This window comes from Loxodonta africana, chromosome 14, assembly GCF_030014295.1.
Source record: "Loxodonta africana isolate mLoxAfr1 chromosome 14, mLoxAfr1.hap2, whole genome shotgun sequence".
NCBI classification, from domain to species: Eukaryota; Metazoa; Chordata; class Mammalia; order Proboscidea; family Elephantidae; genus Loxodonta; species Loxodonta africana.
This window is the reverse complement of record NC_087355.1, coordinates 22,993,679-23,015,188: the sequence shown is the minus strand read 5'-3', so window position 1 is coordinate 23,015,188 and position 21,510 is coordinate 22,993,679.

Below are 21,510 nucleotides of genomic sequence, written 5' to 3'. Positions count from 1 at the left end.
GCTCAAATGATAACAACAGGACCGGCTTTCTCTTTCTCAGTGTTCTGGCTTCATTCTCTTCCACAGTGGCCCTATTCTCAGAAGAGGCTTCTCCTCCTTGTCAAGAGGTCACGTCAGCAGCTCCAGAACTTGGATCCTTTCTATTTAAGTCCTGAAAGAAGATTCAACAAAACCTCATGGTGCTTCATGGATTTCAATGGGGTCACATGACCATTTTGATGAATCACTGTGGCTGAGGAAATTGGAGGCACTGAGCCGTGGTGACATAGTAGGTAAGAGCTATGACTGTTAACCAAGAGGTTGGCAGTTTGAATCCACCAACTGCTCCTTGGAATACCTGTGGGGAAGTTCTACTCTGTTCTAGAAGGTCACTATGTGTTGGAATCGACTCGATGGCAACAGGCTTTTTTTTTTTTGATAGTCAGATTAAGGTCTCATGCCAGCCCATCCTTTCTGTCTCTAAGTCAGTTTCTCTTATTCTTGGCATACTTTAATGTGGCTCAGCTTGTATATAGCACAAGTATTGAACCTACTCAAAAGTATACGTGAAGTCCAGATCTGCTACTTCTTCTAGTTCTCTTTGACCATACATCTAAAGCTTATCCTTCAGGGCACCTCGCTTAAGTCCCTTCCAAGGCTCTGGGTGGGGATCGCAACAATGCAGTCATACAGTCACACATTTTCATACAATTTACAATAGTAGGGTTTTTTTTTCTTAAGAAATTTTTGTTGTGCTTTAAGTGAAAGTTTACAAATCAAGCCAGTCTCTCATACAAAAATTTATATGCACCTTGCTATACACTCCTAGTTGCTCTCCCCCTAATGAGACAGCACACTCCTTCTCTCTCCTCTCTATTTTCGTGTCCATTCGGCCAGCTTCTGACCCTGTCTGCCCTCTCATCTCCACCACCCCCTCCCCTCGACAGGAGCTGCCCACATAGTCTCATGTGTCTACTTGATCCAAGAAGCTCACTCTTCACCAGTATCATTTTCTATCCCATAGTCTAGTCCAATCCCTGTCTGAAGAGTTGGCTTTGGGAATGGTTCCAGTCTTGGGCTAACAGAAGGTCTGGGGACCATGACCTCTGGGGTCTCTCTAGTCTCAGTCAGACCATTCAGTCTGGTCTTTTTATGAGAATTTGGGGTCTGCATCCCACTGCTCTCCTGCTCCCTCAAGGGTTCTCTGTTGTGTTTCCTGTCAGGGGAGTCAGCGGTTGTAGCCAGGCACTGTCTAGTTCTTCTGGTCTCAGGTTGATGTAGTCTCTGATTTATGTAGCCCTTTCTGTCTCTTGGGCTCATAATCACCTTGTGTTTTTGGTGTTCTTCATTCTCCTTTGCTCCAGGTGGGTTGAGACCAACTGATGCATCTTAGATGGCCGCTTACTAGAGTTGAAGACCCTATATGCCACTCTCCAAAGTGGGATGTAGAATGTTTTCTTAATAGATTTTATTATGCCAATTGACTTAGATATCCCCTGAAACCATGGTCCCCAAACCCCTGCCCCTGCTGCGCTGGCCTGCAAGGCATTCAGTTTATTCAGGAAACTTCTTTGCTCTTGGTTTAGACCAGTTGTGCTGACCTCTCCAGTATTATATGTTATCTTTTCCTTCACCTAAAATAGTTCTTATCTACTATCTAATTAGTGAAATCCCCTCTCCCTCCCTCCCTCTCCACTCTTGTAACCATCAAAGAATATTTTCTTCTCTATTTATACTATTTTTCAAGTTCTTACAATAGTGGTCTTGTACAATATTTGTTCTTTTGCAACTGACTTTTGCCTTCCAGATTCCTCCATGTTATGCGATGTTTCACGGATTCATCATTGTTCCAAAAGTAGGATTTTTTTTACTGCAATCAGTTAAGACTATTGTCTATTTCCATTCTTAATTTTTCTCCATCACACTTCCTTTGCATCCAGTGGTGTTGGAGTGGCTGCAGACCTCTTTGGGATCCAGACAATGGGCAGTTGATTCTTTTAGTTTGAGTATAGTGAGATTTATTTTTATGGTTCACTGTCACTTCCATATCTAGTGAAGGTATTGCTAACTGGGGTGGTGCAGAAATTACTCCCTCGAATACTTAGGTCTCCCATTGTTTTATTTAGCCAGTGCATGACAAGAAGTTGGAGGCCCAGAGGCAGAGACAGAAAGCTTGAATGTGTCCTATGGCATTAGCCCAGGAGGCGGTAAGTAGCAGGGTAGGAGCAGGGTTCTAAATACATGAAGCAAGAAGCTAATCTGAGGGAAATTACTCCAACTGATAATGATTTTCCCACGCTTGACAACAGTCTTAAAATTTTACATGACATTACTGATAAAGAGTTGTTAAACAGAAGAATTTTCCTCAAGTGTCAGTAGCAAAAAACAAATTTTGAGCCACCATCCTACAGGAGGGATTAAATTACCTTTCTATTCCTATGGGAAATAGTATAATGAAATTGTGTAATATGTCAAAAATCACCAAAAGGTATGCAGCCACAACAACAAAATATTTTTTTTTTTTAAGTATGTAGTCAAAAATGTAAGAAAAAACATGTTCAGGCAGGTCATTAATGAAAATATTATGTTCTTTTGTACGGTTCTGGGAGAGTTTCTCTTCCTTCCTGGGGAATTTGTCCTGAATAGATATGAGACCCAGAGCAGATGCCGTCATCGTATTAATAGCCCGAAGATGCATCTGACACTTGGAGGAGAGGAAAGGTAAGAGAACTGCAGGTACAGGGAGCTGAAGTTGTTCAGTTAATCAATCCTAAAGCCCAGCCTACCTTTGGACTGCCAGGAGTAAGCCAATAATGTCCATTGTGGTCTAGCCAGTTTGGATTGGGCTTTCTGTCATTTGGAGCCAAAGTTTCCTAGTTGACATAACTGTGAATTTGGAGACAGTAAAACCTGCAAAAGCCAGAACCCGTGTAAAGCAGAAGAGGAAAAAGCAAATATTTTCAACTAATAGAGAGAGATAGAAAAGCGGTAAGACTGCACCCTGTCAAAGAAGGAAAACTAGCGAGACCTGCAAAAAATAAGGCAGTCCCATCGAGTGCCAGTTCTCACGGGTTTCACTGGATTACCATACAAAATCACTCCGTTATTCAGACTGCATCTATCATTTTTATACTTTGCCATTTATCTCTACTCCATCCTTTCTGTCTCTAAGTTGGTTTCCCTTGTTTCCAACACATTTTTATACAATTTCATTTATTTTGTTGCTGTTGTTGAGAATATATGCAGCAAAACATACAAAAATTCAACAGTTTCTACATGTACCATTTAGTGACACTGATTACATGCTTTGAGTTGTGTAACCATTTTCTAAGTTATTCCTCCCTCATTAACATAAACTCACTGCCCCCTAAGGTTCCTAACTAATCTTTTGTGTTGCTGTTGTCAATTTGATCTCATATAGATAGTTCTTAAAAGAATGTAATGATCAAGGCAGACATTTTTTACTAGTTAAGCTAAACCATTACTTGGTTTTAAGATGACTTCAGGGGATGTTTTTGGCTTAAGGTTTAAAGATTATCTCAGGGAAATAGTTTCAGGAGTTCATCAAACCTTCATGGTTCCAGGAACTCTGGAGTCCATGAGGATTTGAAATTCTGCTCTACTTTTCCCCCTTTTGATCACGATTCTTCTATGGACTCTTTGATCAAAATACTCGGTAATGGTAGCCAGGCACCACCCAGTTCTGGTCTTGTGGCAAAGTAGGCAGTTGTTCAAGGAGGCAGTTAGCCACACATTCCTATCCTCTTAGTCTTGCATCTCCTTCCTCTGTGCTCCAGGTAAACAGAGAACGATTGTACCTTGTGTGGCTGCTTGCAAGCTTTTAAGACCCTAGGCACTATGCACCAAACTAGGAGTACATCAGAAGCACTAAACACGTTATTAGGCCAATTAACTGGGCTGTCCCATGAAATCAGGTGAGGATTAACCAGTAAACAAGGTACACACAGGCTTGCAGTAAGCAAGGTACATACAGGCTTAGTTGCCTTTGCTTACTAATCTGTAATGCACAATTTCCCTCAGATTTCATCACATTGTTGATGGGGTAAACAAAAAAAAGGTGAAATTTGTGTGCTACAGATTAGTAAATAAGCACAAGGAAGCCAGTGTATGCTTTGCTCATTGAGTAATCTGTCCCTGCATGAAAACATGACCCTAAACCTCCAAACCAAGAAATCAAATCCCATGAGGTTTTTGGTTGTATACAAGCAGCTTCAGCAGCTGTTTTTTTTTTTTTTTTTGTCATTGTTGTAAATATATCTATCACACAACTTTTGCCAATTCAACTTTTTACAGATGTACAACTTATTGACAGCAGTTATAATAATCAGCTGTGCAACCCTACTCTTAATTAAGACGATAATTCCATCACGGTTAAACCCCCTTTCTCCCTCCCTCCTGACCCTGGTAACCACTAATAAACTTTGTTCTCTGTACATTTGCCTTTTCTTGTCTTTTTATATAAGTGAGGTCATACAATATTTGCCCTTTTGTTGTTGACTCATTTCACTTAGCATAATGTCTTCCAGCTCCATCCATATTGTAGCATCTATCAAGACTTCATTTCTCCCAACGGCTGAGTAGCATATTTTAATGTAGCTCAGCAAGTATGGAATCTACTCAAAGGCATACATAATGTCCAGACCCACTATTTCTTCTAATTCTCTTTGATCATACATCTAGTTTCTCCCACCTCTCACCCTTCAAGAAGTGGTAGGTATGCTTTTGCCGTATGGAAGACTTACTACTGGTGTCTCAGGAGATCATTTAATTAGCCTACTGTCTTAGTCATCTAGTGCTGCTATAACAGAAATACCATAAATGGATGACTTTAACAAAGAGAAATTTATTCTCCCACAGTTTAGGAGGCTATAAGTCCAAATTCAGGGCACCAGCTCCAGGGGAAGACTTTCTTTCTCTGTAGATTCTTGGGGAAGGTCCTTGTCATCAATCTTCTCCTGGTATAGGAGCTTCTCAGGGCAGGAACGCCGGGTCCAAAAGACGGACTCTGCTCCCGGCACTGCTCTCTTGGTGGTATGAGGTCCCCCAGTCTCTCTGCTTGCTTCTCTTTTATATCTCAAAAAAGATTGACTCAAGATACAACCTAACCTTATAAACTGAGTCCTGCCTCATTAACACAACTGCCTCCAGTCCTGCCTCATTAACATCACAGAGGTAGGATTTACAACACACAGGAAAATCACGTCAGATGACAAAATGGTAGACAATCACTCTACTGGGAATCATGGCCTCACCAAGTTGACATGCATTATTGGGGGACACAATTCAATCCATAACACCTACCCTTTAGCAAGCTTCCCTTAGCTCACCTTTTTGGAAACTGAGTCCTGGGGTGTGTCACTTGCTGCCTTAAGTTGATCTTCCGAAGTTAATTGGAAAAAAAAATTGGATACATTTGGTAATTATTTATTCCATCTGGGTATGTGTTGGTTTATCCAAACAGCTTGTAAAGAAACAGGTAGCATTTACATAAAATTAAACCAGAATTCTCTTGTGCTATAGATTTTAGGTTGAAGTGGGATAATCAGCATCAGTGATGGTGCTTCTGAGGAAAATTTAGCTGTGAGAGCCCTTAGGAGACCTGATTTTACTGACTCCCAGTAAATCAGTTCCACTTATGTAAGAAGCATTTATTCAAGGGCTTTAGATCAGCTTCACCTGTTAATCAGTTGAAAGGAGAAATGTAAATGGCAGAGAATGATTTGATCAGAGTCCACAGGAATACATCATGACTGTGTTTTTCCAGAGGCAAATGAGGGAAAAATGTAATTTAGGCCTCAACTCCCTACCACAATAACATGCAAAGGAGAGTTTTGAACAATAGCAACTTCATGCTTTTTCTTCATATGGCTCCAAGTAACCTGAGTATATGATGTAAGTTTTACTTAGAGAAACACTTTTTCTTTCAGCTTCTAAAGGATGCACTTGAATACTTTTGAGTCATTTATAAAAGAATTCTACTTCATCTACTCAAATATTTCTGACTTTCAGATAATGTAACTACCAGTGTCTAGCGTAGTACCTGTTATGTCATAGGCATTGAGGAAAAATGAGTCAATAGGTATCAGATGGGGTGTGATAATAACTGAATTAAAGCAAAAAATTAAAGGAAGTTTCTGGCACTTGATAAATAAGGCTACTTTTTCAGAGCTGATTTGACAGGATTCAGAGTATAATCAGATTAAGTCGCATGTGATAAAATAATTAAATTGGTGAAACGATTACCAAAACCAGAATGTTGTACCCAAATGACTCATAGAAAACTCTTAGCATTCACTGACCATCACCGAGGAAGCCGAGTCCCTGGGTGGCACAAATGGTTATGTGTTCTGCTGCCAACTGAAAGAAAAACTGGAGGTTTGAGTCCACCTAGAGACACCTTGGAAGAAAGGCCTGGTTATCTACTTCTAATGAATCAGCCACTGAAAACCCCATGGGGAACAGTTCTGCTCTGACACACATGGATAGGTTTGCCATAAGCCAGAATTGACTTGATGGCAATTGTTTTGGTTATTTATTTATGTATTTATTGAGGAAGCAGTCAGTATTCTGAGTGGGGCCAGAGTGAAGGAGCTGTAGTTAACACTCTGACTTCAAAAGGATCCTCCAAACCAAAGAACCAAACCCACTGCCGTTGAGTCGATTCCGACTCATAGCGACCCTATAGGACAGAGTAGAACTGCCCCGTAGAGTTTTCAAGGAGCAACTGGCGGATTTGAACTGCTGACCTTTTGGTTAGCAGCTGTGGCAGTTAACCACTATGCCACCAGGGTTTTCAAAAAGGGATCTTCCAGCGGGTAGAAAACACCATTTTCTATGGCTCTTGGGATGTGCCTTGAAAGGGGGATTTGATTTATATATTTAGCATCACTGGAGTTTATTATGAAATGCAAAATTTATGCTTTGTCTTAAAAGCAAAGTTTTAGAAAATAGCCCCCGAACACTACTGTGTATATTCAAAAGTTTACATCTATAAGCAAACATTGTATAGCGAATTTCTGTCTTTCTATTTACCTCTTTCTATTTGCCACCAACCAGAGAGTTCAATGAAAATTTTGTTTTATTAAGATTAAGGTGAATCAGTGTGTTTTCTGTTAAACTTCATCCAGAAAACATTTATCAAGCATTTACTGCAGCATGCTGCATACATATTCATATATATAAAATAAACCTTATAGGGGGCAGAGTTACAGAGACTTCCTCAAAAAAAAGCCAAACCCAAACCCATGTGGTCAAGTCTATTCTGACTCATAGTGATCCTATAGGAGAGTAGAACGGCCCCACAGGGTTTCCAAGGCTGTAAATCTTTAAGGAAGCAGACTGTACCTCTTTCTCTTGCAGAGCAGCTGGTGGGTTTCAACCGCCAACCATTTGGTTGGCAGCTGAGCACTTTAACCACTGCACCACCAAAGACTTCCTGGACATATCCAAAAACTCGTGGGATTTGTTTACTGGGTTAAAAGGCTTAGGACCATAGTCTCATGGGAAAACTTGGTCAATTAGCATAACATAGCTCATAAAAATAAAGTTCTACATCCTAGTTTGGTGAGTAGCATCTGGGGTCTTGGAAGATTGTAAGTGGCCATATAAAATACAACTTTCGGTCTCTACTCATCTGGAGCAAAAGAGAATGAAGGAAACCAAAGACTCAAAGGAGAAACTAGTCCACAGAACTAACAGCTCACACGAACCACAGCCTCATCTACCCTGAGATCAGAAGAACTAGATGGTGCCCGGCTACCACTACTGAGTAAGATAGGGTTCTTATATCTGGAATGGCTCACAGTATAATAGAGGGAGATTGACATATGATACAAGCAAAACAGTGCAATGAAGTGTTATAGGATGTTAATTAATGGAATGTTAGAAGTATCTTTCTTCTGAAAAGTCTTTAATAGTTACTCCAGCACTATTCATTTCCTATGGCTGATTATCTCTACAGGGTCCACGAGGTAGGGTAAAGAGGTCTGTATAGAGTACAGTAAAGTAGAAGAGGAGTGAGGCAGTGAACATTTTTCCTGAGTGGAGAGTAGAAAAGAATTTATTATGCAATAACCCTGAGCTGGGTCTTGCAGGGCAAATGACGGTACTGTGCCTGGGACAGGGAGGCAAGAGAGGGTTCAGGTAGAGAAGCAGCATTTGCAAGGGCATGGGAGAGGGAAGGACTTCGCATCACCCTGTGTCAGCCATACTGGGGTGGTCCTGTCTGGCAGAATATTCCTCTGCTCAAAGAGAAATATCTGGAGTAAGATGAGCTTGGTTTCATTAGTGGAGATGCAAACCATTTGAGCTATCTAGTCTACCAAACAAACACACAATAAATATTTCTCAGCACAAATGTGGCTTATAGACAGAATTACCATTTTTTCTGAAACATGTTCATAGTGTAACTCTAGTGTTATTCTCCTTAGCATTCCCAAATATTTTAGAATTATGGGTTAACTATATTTTGTAATTTTTTATTTAAAATGTTTCAAGTTCCATTTCACATATGCTGTGTGTCTTAGACTGGATTCTCTAGAGGAGCAAAACCAGAGAGACATTATATCTCTATCTCCATCTCTATACCTATAACTCTATCTCTATACCTATACCTATATCTATATATATACATATAGAGAGAGAGAGAAATTTAATTCAAGGAAATAGCTCATGCAGTTGCGGATGCCAACAAGTCCTAAATGAAATTATAAGTTGGTAAATGTTAAGCACATATGAAGTTTGTTATATTTGTTTAATGAATGTGCCTTGCATCAAATGCAAAAATAGTTGGATCACAATATTGTTCACTTCCTTTAGCTTTCAAATAAATCCACTGCAGCTTCAAAGACACACCTCTGATGAGATTTACAGAGAAGAATGTATATCACATGGCACAAAGAGGCAACGTCTGACTTCCTCATTCATAACTCTTTAGAGGTCTCCCTAGGATTTTCCAGGTAGCTAAAGATATTAAATCATCCAACAAATACCTATAAGAAATGAGTCAAGTACATTGCCTTTGTTGTTGTTAGCTGTTGTGAAGTAGGCACCGACTCACGGTGACTCATGGACAATGGGATAAAATGCTGTCTGGTCTTGTGCCATCCCCATGATCAGTTGCAGATTAGACCATTGTGATCCATAGTGTTTTCACTGGCTGATTTTTGGAAGTAGATCACCAGGCCTTTCTTCCTAGTCCATTTTAGTCTGGAAGATCTACTGAAACCTGTTCAGCATCATGGCAACACTGACTTATGAGTGATGACTGCACATGAGATACACTGGCCAGGAATTGAACCCTGGTCTCCCACGTGAGAGGAGAGAATTCCATCACTGAACCACCAATGTCTCAGTAGAGTACAATAAGGGAGTTCAGAGGGTGGGGCTAGGTTGCAATATTAGAAAAATGGTTAAGTTGGGTCTCTTTGAAAAGGTGAGGTATAAACAAAAACTTGAAGGAAATGAGGGATCTGAATAAGGAGATATCTGTGGCATAAGTGTCCTAGGCAGAGGCAAAATCTAGAGTGAAGGCCCCATGGCAGGAGAGGGTCTGGGTGTTCCAAGGAAAGTCAAGAAGTCTAGAGAGGATTGAGCGAGAGAGAGAGTGATAGGAGAGGAGTTGTAGATATAATAGAGACCCAGGTCACCTGGTAGGACCTTGAATGCTATGGTAAGGCTTTGATTTTACTCAGAGTGAAGCAGGGTGCCATTGCAGGATTTGGAGCACAGGGATGATCTGATCTGACATATGTTTTACAAGAATCACTGTGAACACTGTGTTGAGGGCAATTAATAGGGGGATAAAGGGCAAGAAACAGGAGACTAATTAGGAGCTAGCGCAGTCATCCAGGCTGCAAGAGATGACGCCCTTTACTCAGCTGGTAGCAGTGGAGGTGGCAAACAGTGGTGGAATTCCAAGCCCTTTCTAAAGCCAGTCTCTCTGCTGTACCGGATTCTGTCTCTTCTTTTTTATCCAAACACATTGCACCAGCAATTCTCCTCTACTCCTCAACATGAAATTCCCACTTTACTGGATTATCCATTAGCATGCAAACATGCTATTTCTCCAACTTGAAAAATCTTCTCTTGGCCCCACTTAACAGTCAGTTACCATATTTCTTTGCTCTTCTCTGCAGAAAAACTTTTCAAAACTTTTTTTCTTCCTGATCTCTTGTAACTTATTCCAATTACACTATTGCCCCAATCATGCCAACAAAATTGCTCTTGTCATGGTTACCATTGCTAAATCTAATGATTATTTTTTAGTCCTTTTCTAACTTGACTATCATTTTTGTGCTGGATTGTGCTATTGTCTACTTGGCTTAAGCCAGGAGCTACATTTCCTGGCATTTTCTTCCCTGTAGTTTCAGGTTAGAGTTCACCAAACGAGGAAGACAGTGACTACTATCCCCAGAAGGTCATTGCATTCAGATACGGTGACAAATCGAAGCAGCTTGCTTTGCTTTACCCACTCTGTCTCTAGCTTGTCTTCCTGACTGTGGGTCCTTCTGTCTGACAGAGGCCCAAGTCTCACCACCAGATATTGGTTGTGGACCCTACCAATGGCATAATTACACAGGGTACTAGCTTCTCATAGATCTCTCCATGAACTTCCCGTTCTTGGTCTCATTTTGGCTCCATGGCCCACTTGAGGTTCACGGTCAGGAATTAAAAGAAGAATTTGCCCTCATAATAGCAAGGCTGAATTGAAAGTAACATCTTCCGTTGAATGCCCACCCACCATCCACTTTTCTCTGAGACTTTGGGAGATGGTGGAGTAGGTGTAGGCCCTTGGGAAAACTTGGCATTACTTCTTATGATTGGTTCTCTTAGGAAGAGCCCCCAGTATTCTTGTCCCAGATTTTTAAATTTTTGAACTACTTTAAATCATGTGACCACCCAAGTGCTGTGATTTGAGTTGGAGGGGTCTTCAGGGGTGGGGACCTCATAGAAAGTGATGACTCCCACCTAGATTAGTTCCCAGCCTGGGAGTTTCTCATTAGGTGTGGGGGGTGTTCTACACCCCTTTCACCCATGCAAACTGCTCAAGAGGAATTGCTGCTTTATTTTTGATACCCTTTTTTCCCTGTGTCACCCTGGACCAATGGATTCTCAGAACCTCTTCAGGGCTTGGGGCTGACTTAGGTCAGGGGCTTTTCCAGCCATAAGCTGTCCTACCAGGGTGAATGGAGTGAGTTACTGATGGTGTTCCCTAGACATCAACTTTCTAAACACCAGAAGTTCGAAGCTGGAAATTTGGCTTCCAGTTCCCACTCTCTCATGAAACACCACACTTGCTATCTGCCTTCCCCAATTTGAAGTAATGAGTTGTCCAAAAAATACTTTGAGTACCCAAGAGAACAGTGCCTCTTCCGTAAACTGAGGGAACATAAAAATGAAAGGTTTAAAATTCCATTAAGAATCCCGAATCACCCATCTTCCTCCCTTCTTTTAGCTCAACTTTAGCTCAGTGGGCTTTCTAAATTGTTCTGTTAATTTTAGCTGTTTCTAGATAGATAGCCATGTTCTAGGTGAATCATCAGGAAAATTGAGGATAAGAGCAAATAGCGCACTGTCCTATTGTGAACCTCTTAATCAGCTCCTTAAAGAAAGAAAAAGACAGGCAGGATAACTCTTCATTACATGGGTGTTTGGATAATACAGAATATATGTATGTGTGTGTGTGAGAGTGTTTATACATACATATAAAAAAATATATGCATGTATATATGCTCTGTATATGCTCATACATGTACACACACATACATATATTGTCGCTGTTAGTTGCTGTTGAGTTGATTCTGACCCACGGTGGCCACATGTGTGCAGAGTAGAACTGCTTCATAAGGTTTTCAAAGTTGTGACCTTTTGGAAACAGATCTCTAGGCCTGTCTTCCCAGGCATCTCTGGGTGGGTTTGAACTGCCAATCTTTCAGCTAGTAGTTGAACCCTTAACCTTTTGCGTCACTTAGAGAATCCATACACACACATATATACGCATGTGTTTGCATCACCTGGGGAGTCCATACACACACACGTATATATGTATGTGTGTGTATATATATATGTGTGTGTGTGTACATACACACACACACACACACATAGGGTCCCTGGGTGGCACAAATTGTGTTTGACTACTAACCTAAAGGTTGGTGATTCAAACCCATCCAAAGAGTCCTGGTGATCTGCTTCTGTACAGATTACAGCCAAGAAAACCCTTTGGAGCTGTTATACTTTGTAACACACAGGGTCACCATGAGTCAGAAGTTACTTGACAGCAACAGATATATATGTATTTTTTTAAATATGTATATACGTACATGTATATATGTGTGTGTGTACACACACACGTGGGGTATAGTGATTAATGATGGACAAAACAATAAATTTTTTGTTCATGCTTAGCTTTTCTGTTTCTATATTTTTTTCAGTCAAATACAGAGAATAGCCATATTTGTTCACACAGATATGTATCACACAATCTTGACGTTATTTATTTATTGTTTTTTGACTCATTACCATTACCACACTTGTCAAGAGTAAGTGTGGCTATTTGCAGACAAGAAAGGGTTACTTGTTGGATCTAGCCCAGTGTATACAATGTGAATAAATATTGCCGTATTTGTCCATTTTCTGAGATATCAGCTTGCTCCTATACAGGAGATTTTATCGTTTTAGATTAAGAATCTATTTTGTAACCTGTTATTAAGCCAAACGTTTCCCCCACATTATGATTACAAAGGGTCGTATTTTCCTGTTCTTCTCACCCCCACACAGTTCTGCCTTTGATACAACTTGAACAATAGAACTACATTTTTCTCTTCCAAAGAATTCAAAACCAGACTTCCATGATGGAAAAAATGGCACCCGATTCTAGGTAAAAAGGAGTGGAATGATGAGCAGAATGTACAAAAGGTGTCCTGGTAGCATCCACCAGAGGAAGGTTGTAAACTGGTCACCTTCCTTCTCAGAAGGCCAAATAATTCTCCAGCTGGATGTAAGGTAGACTCTTGCAGTCAGATGGAAATTAGAGACTAGATTTTATCTTTGTCTCTCCCACAATATCTAAGGAAAGGTCTCCACAATGGTATCTGAAGGAAGGGAAGTAAATGAATAGAGGGGCAGTGGTGGTCCAGTGATAGAACTCTCGCTTCCACACAGGAGATAACGGATTTGATTGCAGCCACCACCCATCTGCCAGTGGAGGTTTGCCTGTTACTATGCTACTGAACGGGTTTTGGCAGAGCCTCCAGACTAAGATGGACTAGGAAGAAAGGCCTGGCAGTCTATTTTGAAAATCACTGAATGAAAATTCTATGGACCACATCAGTATGATCCCTAACTGATCATGGAGATGGTGCAGGACTAGGTAGCATCTCGTTCCATTGTGCTTGGGGCCACTGTGAGTCGGCCATGAATTGTGGGCCGTGTCCATAGCAGTTAACAACAATAACAACAAAGTAAGTGAATGATTGCATAAACCAATGGAGTTAAACTTTTAAAAGTGGTGTATAGAGACAGAGGAAAAATAAGATGTAAAAAGAATAATATGTTAGGGGGAGCAGTTTCTCAGCTCTCAGCACTATTGATCATTAGAGCCAGATAATATTTTGTTGGGAAGGGGGCTGTACTGTGCATTGTAGGATGTTTGGCAGCATCCCTGGACTCTATCCACCATATGCCAGTAGTGACAACCAACTATGTCTCCATACATTACCAAATGTCCCTGGGGGTGAGTGGAGGGCAAAATCGCCCCTGGATATGAATCACTGAGCCAGAGAATCAATTTCTTTTTAATCGTGTTGTTGTTGTTAGGTGCCATCAAGTCGGTTCCGACTCACAGCAACCCTCTGTACCACAGAATGAAACTCTGCCTGGTCCTGTGCCATGCTCACAATTGTTGTTATGCTTGAGCCCATTGTTTCAGCCACTGGGTCAATCCATCTCATTGAGGGTCTTACTTTTTTCTGCTGACCCTGTGCTTCACCAAGCACGATGTCCTTCTCCAGGGACTGATCCCTCCTGATAACATGTCCAAAGTATGTAAGACACAGTCTTGCCATCCTTGCTTCTAAGGAGCATTCTGGTTGTACTTCTTTCAAGACAGATTTGTTCATTCTTTAGCAGTCCATGGTATAGTCAATATTCTTCACCAAGGTCACAATTCAAAGGTGTCAATTCTTCGGTCTTCCCTATTCATTGTCTAGCTTTCACATGCATATGATGTGATTGAAAATATCATGGCTTTTGGGTCAGGTGTACCTTAGTCTTCAGGGTGACATCTTTGCTTTTCAGCACTTTAAAGAGGTCTTTTGCAGCAGATTTGCCCAATGCAATGCGTCTTTTGATTTCTTGGCTGCTGCTTCCACAGGTGTTGATTGTGGATCAAGCAAAATGAAATCCTTGACAACTTACATCCTCAGGTAGGAGGACTTTGAGTCTTCTAAATTTGGTGTCTTTCTTAATAGGGAAATAAGGTCTAATGCAGCAGTGCTTGAGCATCAGCTGCTACCTGACCCATCTGCCACCATGGAATCTACGACTGGGCTCATATTGAACAGGCAATCAGACAAGCAACCAGGTACTGAGGCCACATGCTATCAAAATTCTGTATCTCCTACAAAGGTAATTCCAAGCACTAGGGCATAAATAAGATGTTGAGTGGTGACTAGAACATGCCACAGGGATGTTATGATGCTGAAAGTGCTATGGTCAGCAAAGCAAAAGACATTGACTGAAATTTTTGTGTTTTCATTTTAAGTCATCCATAGATTGAAAACATTAAATGCGTCGGTGTCTTTGACTGACAATCTAATACAGTATTTCTCCAAGTGTGGTAGGTACATCAAGACCTGCATAGGAATCTGCCTGTGCTGCATAGCTCCAATGACAAGCCAATGAATAAAACACATAATTCATTTTATTATTATCTCTTACGGTTCTGGGGGTTGATGGGACTCAGCTGGAAGGTTGTCACTTGTCGTCTGTGGTCTCTCATGCAGTTGCAGTGAGATGATGGCTGGGACTTGAGCTATTTGAAGGCTTCTTCACTCACTTATCTAGCACCTGGGCTAGAATGGTTAGAACAGCTGAGGGTTGGATAGGTATCTCTTCCATACCACCTGTTCATGGTGGCTAGCTTAGGCTTCTTTAGAGAATAGTAGTCTCAGAGTAGTTGAGCTTCTTTAATGACAGCTGCCTTCTCCCAGAGCAAGAATTCCAAGAAAACCAGGACGAATTTGCCAGCACTCTTAAAGGCTATGCCCAAAATGACCATCGTGTTACTTCTGCTATATTCTATGAGTCAAAGCAGCCACAGGCTGGCCCTGTTAAAAAGAAAGTGGAAAAACTGATTCCACCTCTTGTTGGGAGAATGGCATGCCCGTGTAAGCAGGGAAGGCATTGATGGCAGCCACCTTGGAGGCAAGCTACCACACACTGAGACCTGAATAAGATTCGTCTCCAATCAATATTTCTTGAATGAGTCATGAACTTTGCATTTGAACAAGCACCCAGAAATTGTCAAGTGATCTAAATATTGAGAATCACTCTATTGAATGTTTTAGTAGTGGTTCAATTTCTCATTTTAACCTTATGACTGTACATTTAAAGAAAGGAGGAGGAGGCTACAGTTATGGATTAGTACCCAAAAAGCTGCTGCAGTAGACAGTACAGACAGGTGTTATTGGAGAGAAAATGGTAACCAGGTTCAACTAAAATAACTGGCTTCCAGGGCTATTTATAGTAACTTCGGACTGATCAGAGACATGAAAGATGCTGTCTTACTTATCTAGTGCTACTGTAACAAAAATACCACAAGGGGATGGTTTAACAAACAGAAATTTCATCTCACAGTCTAGGAGGCTAGAAGTCCAAATTCAGGGCACCAGTTCTAGGGGAAGGCTTTCTCTCTCTGTTGGTTCTGGGGAGAAAGTCCCTGTTTTCAATTTTCCCCTGGTCCAGGAGCTTCTCAGTGCAGGGACTACGGACAGTCCTTTCCTTGTTTCTTCCCTCCCTCATGATGCTTCTGCCCTTTGCAAGCTCCACAAGGATCTGCCTCTACTTCCTATTGTGGACACCTGTCACTCCTGGTTATCACTGAATCTGCCTACTCTCCTCCTCCCTTCCCCCATCTAGTTCAAGCCTGGACAGTTGTTCATTGACTTCTCTGAGCCAGCCTGGCTGAGACTGGGGTGATATTTAAATAAAATGAATTTCTTTTTTTTTTTTTTAAAAAGGGTGTGCTCCACTCTCAGTGCTTCTTTCTTGGTAGTATGAGGTCTGCTTCCTCTCTGCTCCCTTCTCTCTTTTATATCTCAAGAGATTGACTCAAGATACAACCTAATCCTGTAGTTTGAGTCCTGCCTCATTAACATAACTGCCTCTAATCCTGCCTCATTAACATCATAGAGGTTAGGATTTATAATATATAGGAAAATTACATCAGATCACAAAATGGAGGACAACTACACAATACCGGGAATCACGGCCTAGCCCAGTTGATACACATTTTCGAGGGACACAATTTAATCCATAACAGATACCTCACATTCTCCATTGTTGTTGTTGTTTTTAGGTGCCGTTGAGTCAGTTCCGACTCATAGCGACCCTGTGTACAACTGAATGAAACACTGCCCAGTCCTGCCCCATCCTCACAATCGTGTTATGCTTGAGTCCATTGTTGCAGCCACTGTGTCTCGTTGAAGGTCTTCCTCTTTTCCCTGACTCTCTACTTTACCAAGCCTGAAATCCTTCTCCAGGGACTGATCCCTCCTGATAACATGCCCAAAGTATGTGAGACGCAATCTCTCTATCCTTGCTTCTAAGGAACATTGTGGTTGTACTTCTTCCAAGACAGGTTTGTTCTTTTGACAGTCCGTGGTATATTCAATACTCTGCCAAAGGCATCACTTCTTTGATCTTCCTTATTCATTGCCCAGCTTTCACATGCACGTGAGACGATTGAAAACACCATTGCTTACGTCAGGCGCACCTTAGTCTTCAGGGTGACATCTTTGCTTTTCAAGACTTTAAGGAGGTCTTTTGCAGCAGGTTTGCCCAATGCAATGTGTCTTTTGATTTCTTGACTACTGCTTCCATGGGTGTTCATTGTGGATCCAAGTAAAATGAAATCCTTGACAACTTCAATATTTTCTACATTTATCAAGATGAATTTTTATCATGAGGATTTTTGTTTTCTTTATGTTGAGGTGTAATCCATACTCAAGGCTGTGTCTTTGATCTTCATCAGTAAGTGCTCCACGCCCTCTTCACTTTCAGTAAGCAAAGTTGTGTCATCTGCATAAAGCAGGTTGTTAATTAGTCTTCCTCCAACACTGATACCCTGCTCTTCTTCATATAGCCCAGTTTCTCAAATTATTTGCTCAGCATACAGATTGAATAGGTATGGTGAAAGGATATAACCCCACGTATACCTTTCCTGACTTTAAACCACTCAGTACCCCCTTGTTCTGTCTGAACAACTGCCTCTTGATCTATGTACAGGTTCCTCATGATCACAACTAAGGGTTCTGGAATTCCCACTCTTCACAATGTTATCCATAATTTGTTATGATCCACACAGTCAAATGCCTTTGCATAGTCAATAAAACACAGGTAAACATCTTTCTGGTATTCTCAGGATCCATCTGACATAAGCAATGATATCCCTGGTTCCACGTCTTCTTCTGAATTTGGCCTGAATTTCTGGCAGTTCCCTGATGATATACTGCTGCAGCTGCTTTTGAATGATCTTCAAATTTTACTTGAGAGTGATAATACTGATATTGTTCAATTATTTCCGTATTAGGTTGAATCACTTGTCTTGTTAATAGGCATAAATACAGATCTCTTCCAGTTGGTTGGCCAGGTAGCCGTCTTCCAAATTTCTTGGCATAGATGAGAGAGCACTTCCAGGGCTGCAATCTTTTGCTGAAACATCTCAATTGATATTCTGTCAATTCCTGGAGACTTGTTTTTCACCAATGCCTCCAGTGGAGCTTGGACTTCTTCCTTTGGTACGAACGGCTCCTGATCATATGCTACATCTTGAAATGTTCGAATATCTGCCAATTCTTTTTGGTATGGTGACTGTGTATTCCTTCCATCTTCTTTTATTATTTATTTATTTTTATTAACTTTTACTGAGCTTCAAGTGAACGTTTACAAATCCAGTCAGACTGTCACATATAAGTTTATATACACCTTACTCGATACTCCCACTTGCTCTCCCCCTAATGAGTCAGCCCTTCCAGTCTCTCCTTTCGTGACAATTTTGCCAGCTTCCAACTCTCTCTATCCTCCCATCCCCCCTCCAGACAGGAGATGCCAACACACTCTCAAGTGTCCACCTGATATCATTAGCTCACTCTTCATCAGCATCTCTCTCCTACCCACTGTCCAGTCCCTTTCATGTCTGATGAGTTGTCTTTGGGAATGGTTCCTGTCCTGGGCCAACAGAAGGTTTGGGGACCATGACCGCTGGGATTCCTCTAGTCTCAGTCAGACCATTAAGTATGGTCTTTTTGGGAGAATTTGGGGTCTGCATCCCACTGATCTCCTGCTCCCTCAGGGGTTCTCTGTTGTGCTCCCTGTCAGGGCAGTCATCGGTTGTGGCCGGGCACCAACTAGTTCTTCTGGTCTCAGGATGATGTAGGTCTCTGGTTAATGTGGCCCTTTCTGTCTCTTGGGCTCTTAGTTGTCGTGTGACCTTGGTGTTCTTCATTCTCCTTTGATCCAGGTGGGTTGAGACCAATTGATGCATCTTAGATGGCCGCTTGTTAGCATTTAAGACCCCAGATGCCACATTTCAAAGTGGGATGCAGAATGTTTTCATAATAGAATTATTTTGCCAATTGACTTAGAAGTCCCCTCAAACCATGGTCCCCAAACCCCCGCCCTTGCTCCGCTGACCTTTGAAGCATTCATTTTATCCCGGAAACTTCTTTGCTTTTGGTCCAGTCCAATTGAGCTGACCTTCCATGTATTGAGTACTGTCCTTCCCTTCACCTAAAGCAGTTTTTATCTACTAATTAATCAGTAAAAAACCCTCTCCCACCCTCCCTCCCTCCCCGCCTCGTAACCACAAAAGTATGTGTTCTTGTCAGTTTTTACTATTTCTCAAGATCTTATAATAGTGGTCTTATACAATATTTGTTCTTTTGCCTCTAATTTCGCTCAGCATAATGCCTTCCAGGTTCCTCCATGTTATGAAATGTTTCACAGATTCGTCACTGTTCTTTATCGATGCGTAGTATTCCATTGTGTGAATATACCACAATTTATTTAACCATTCATCCGTTGATGGACACCTTGGTTGCTTCCAGCTTTTTGCTATTGTAAACAGAGCTGCAATAAACATGGGTGTGCATATATCTGTTTGTGTGAAGGCTCTTGTATCTCTAGGGTATATTCCGAGGCGTGGGATTTCTGGGTTGTATGGTAGTTCTATTTCTAACTGTTTAAGTTAATGCCAGATAGATTTCCAAAGTGGTTGTACCATTTTACGTTCCCACCAGCAGTGTATAAGAGTTCCAATCTCTCCGCAGCCTCTCCAACATTTATTATTTTGTGTTTTTTGGATTAATGCCAGCCTTGTTGGTGTGAGATGGAATCTCATCGTAATTTTAATTTGCATTTCTCTAATGGCTAATGATCGAGAGCATTTTCTCATGTATCTGTTGGCTGCCTGAATATCTTCTTTAGTGAAATGTGTGTTCATATCCTTTGCCCACTTCTTCATTGGGTTGTTTGTCTTTTTGTGGTTGAGTTTTGACAGAATCCTGTAGATTTTAGAGGTCAGGCGCTGGTCGGAGATGTCATAGCTGAAAATTCTTTCCCAGTCTGTAGGTGGTCTTTTTACTCTTTTGGTGAAGTCTTTAGATGAGCGTAGGTGTTTGATTTTTAGGAGCTCCCAGTTATCGGGTTTCTCTTCGTCATTTTTGGTAATGTTTTGTATTTTGTTTATGCCTTGCATTAGGGCTCCTAGGGTTGTCCCTATTTTTTCTTCCATGATCTTTATCGTTTTAGTCTTTATGTTTAGGTCTTTGATCCACTTGGAGGTAGTTTTTGTGCTTGGTGTGAGGTATGGGTCCTGTTTCATTTTTTTGCAAATGGATATCCAGTTATGCCAGCACCATTTGTTAAAAAGACTGTCTTTTCCCCAATTTAACTGACACTGGGCCTTTGTCAAATATCAGCTGTTCATATGTGGATGGGTTTATATCTGGGTTCTCAATTCTGTTCCACTGGTCTATGTGTCTGTTGTTGTACCAGTACCAGGCTGTTTTGACTACTGTGGCTGTATAATAGGTTCTGAAATCAGGTAGAGTGAGGCCTCCCACTTTCTTCTTCTTTTTCAGTAATGCTTTGCTTATCCGAGGCTTCTTTCCCTTCCATATGAAACTGGTGATTTGTTTCTCTATCACCTTAAAATATGACATTGGAATTTGGATCGGAAGTGCATTGTATGTATAGATGGCTTTTGGTAGAATAGACATTTTTACTATGTTAAGTCTTCCTATCCATGAGCAAGGTTTGTTTTTCCACTTAAGTATGTCCTTTTGAATTTCTTGTAGTAGAGCTTTGTAGTTTTCTTTGTATAGGTCTTTTACATCCTTGGTAAGACTTATTCCTAAGTATTTTATCTTCTTGGGGGCTACTGTGAATGGTATTGACTTGGTTATTTCCTCTTCGTTGTTCTTTTTGCTGATGTAGAGGAATCCAAGTGATTTTTGTATGTTTATCTTATAACCTGAGACTCTGCCAAATTCTTCTATTAGTTTCAGTAGTTTTCTGGAGGATTCCTTACGGTTTTCTGTGTATAAGATCATGTCATCTGCAAATAGAGATAATTTTACTTCCTCTTTGCCAGTCCAGATGCCCTTTATTTCTTTGTCTAGCCTAATTGCTCTGGCTAGGACTTCTAGCACAATGTTGAATAAGAGTGGTGATAAAGGGCATCCTTGTCTGGTTCCCGTTCTCAAGGGAAATGCTTTCAGGTTCTCTCCATTTAGAGTGATGTTGGCTGTTGGCATAGATGCCCTTTATTATGTTGAGGAATTTTCCTTCAATTCCTATTTTGGTAAGAGTTTTTATCATGAATGGGTGTTGGACTTTGTCAAATGCCTTTTCTGCATCAATTGATAAGATCATGTGGTTTTTGTCTTTTGTTTTATTTATGTGATGGATTACATTAATGGTTTTTCTAATATTAAACCAGCGTTGCATACCTGGTATAAATCCCACTTGGTCGTGGTGAATTATTTTTTTGATAGGTTGTTGAATTCTATTGGCTAGAATTTTGTTGAGGATTTTTGCATCTATGTTCATGAGGGATATAGGTCTGTAATTTTCTTTTTTTGTGATGTCTTTACCTGGTTTTGGTATCAGGGAGATGGTGGCTTCATAGAATGAGTTAGGTAGTATTCTGTCATTTTCTATGCTTTGAAATACCTTTAGTAGTAGTGGTGTTAACTCTTCTCTGAAGGTTTAGTGGAACTCTGCAGTATA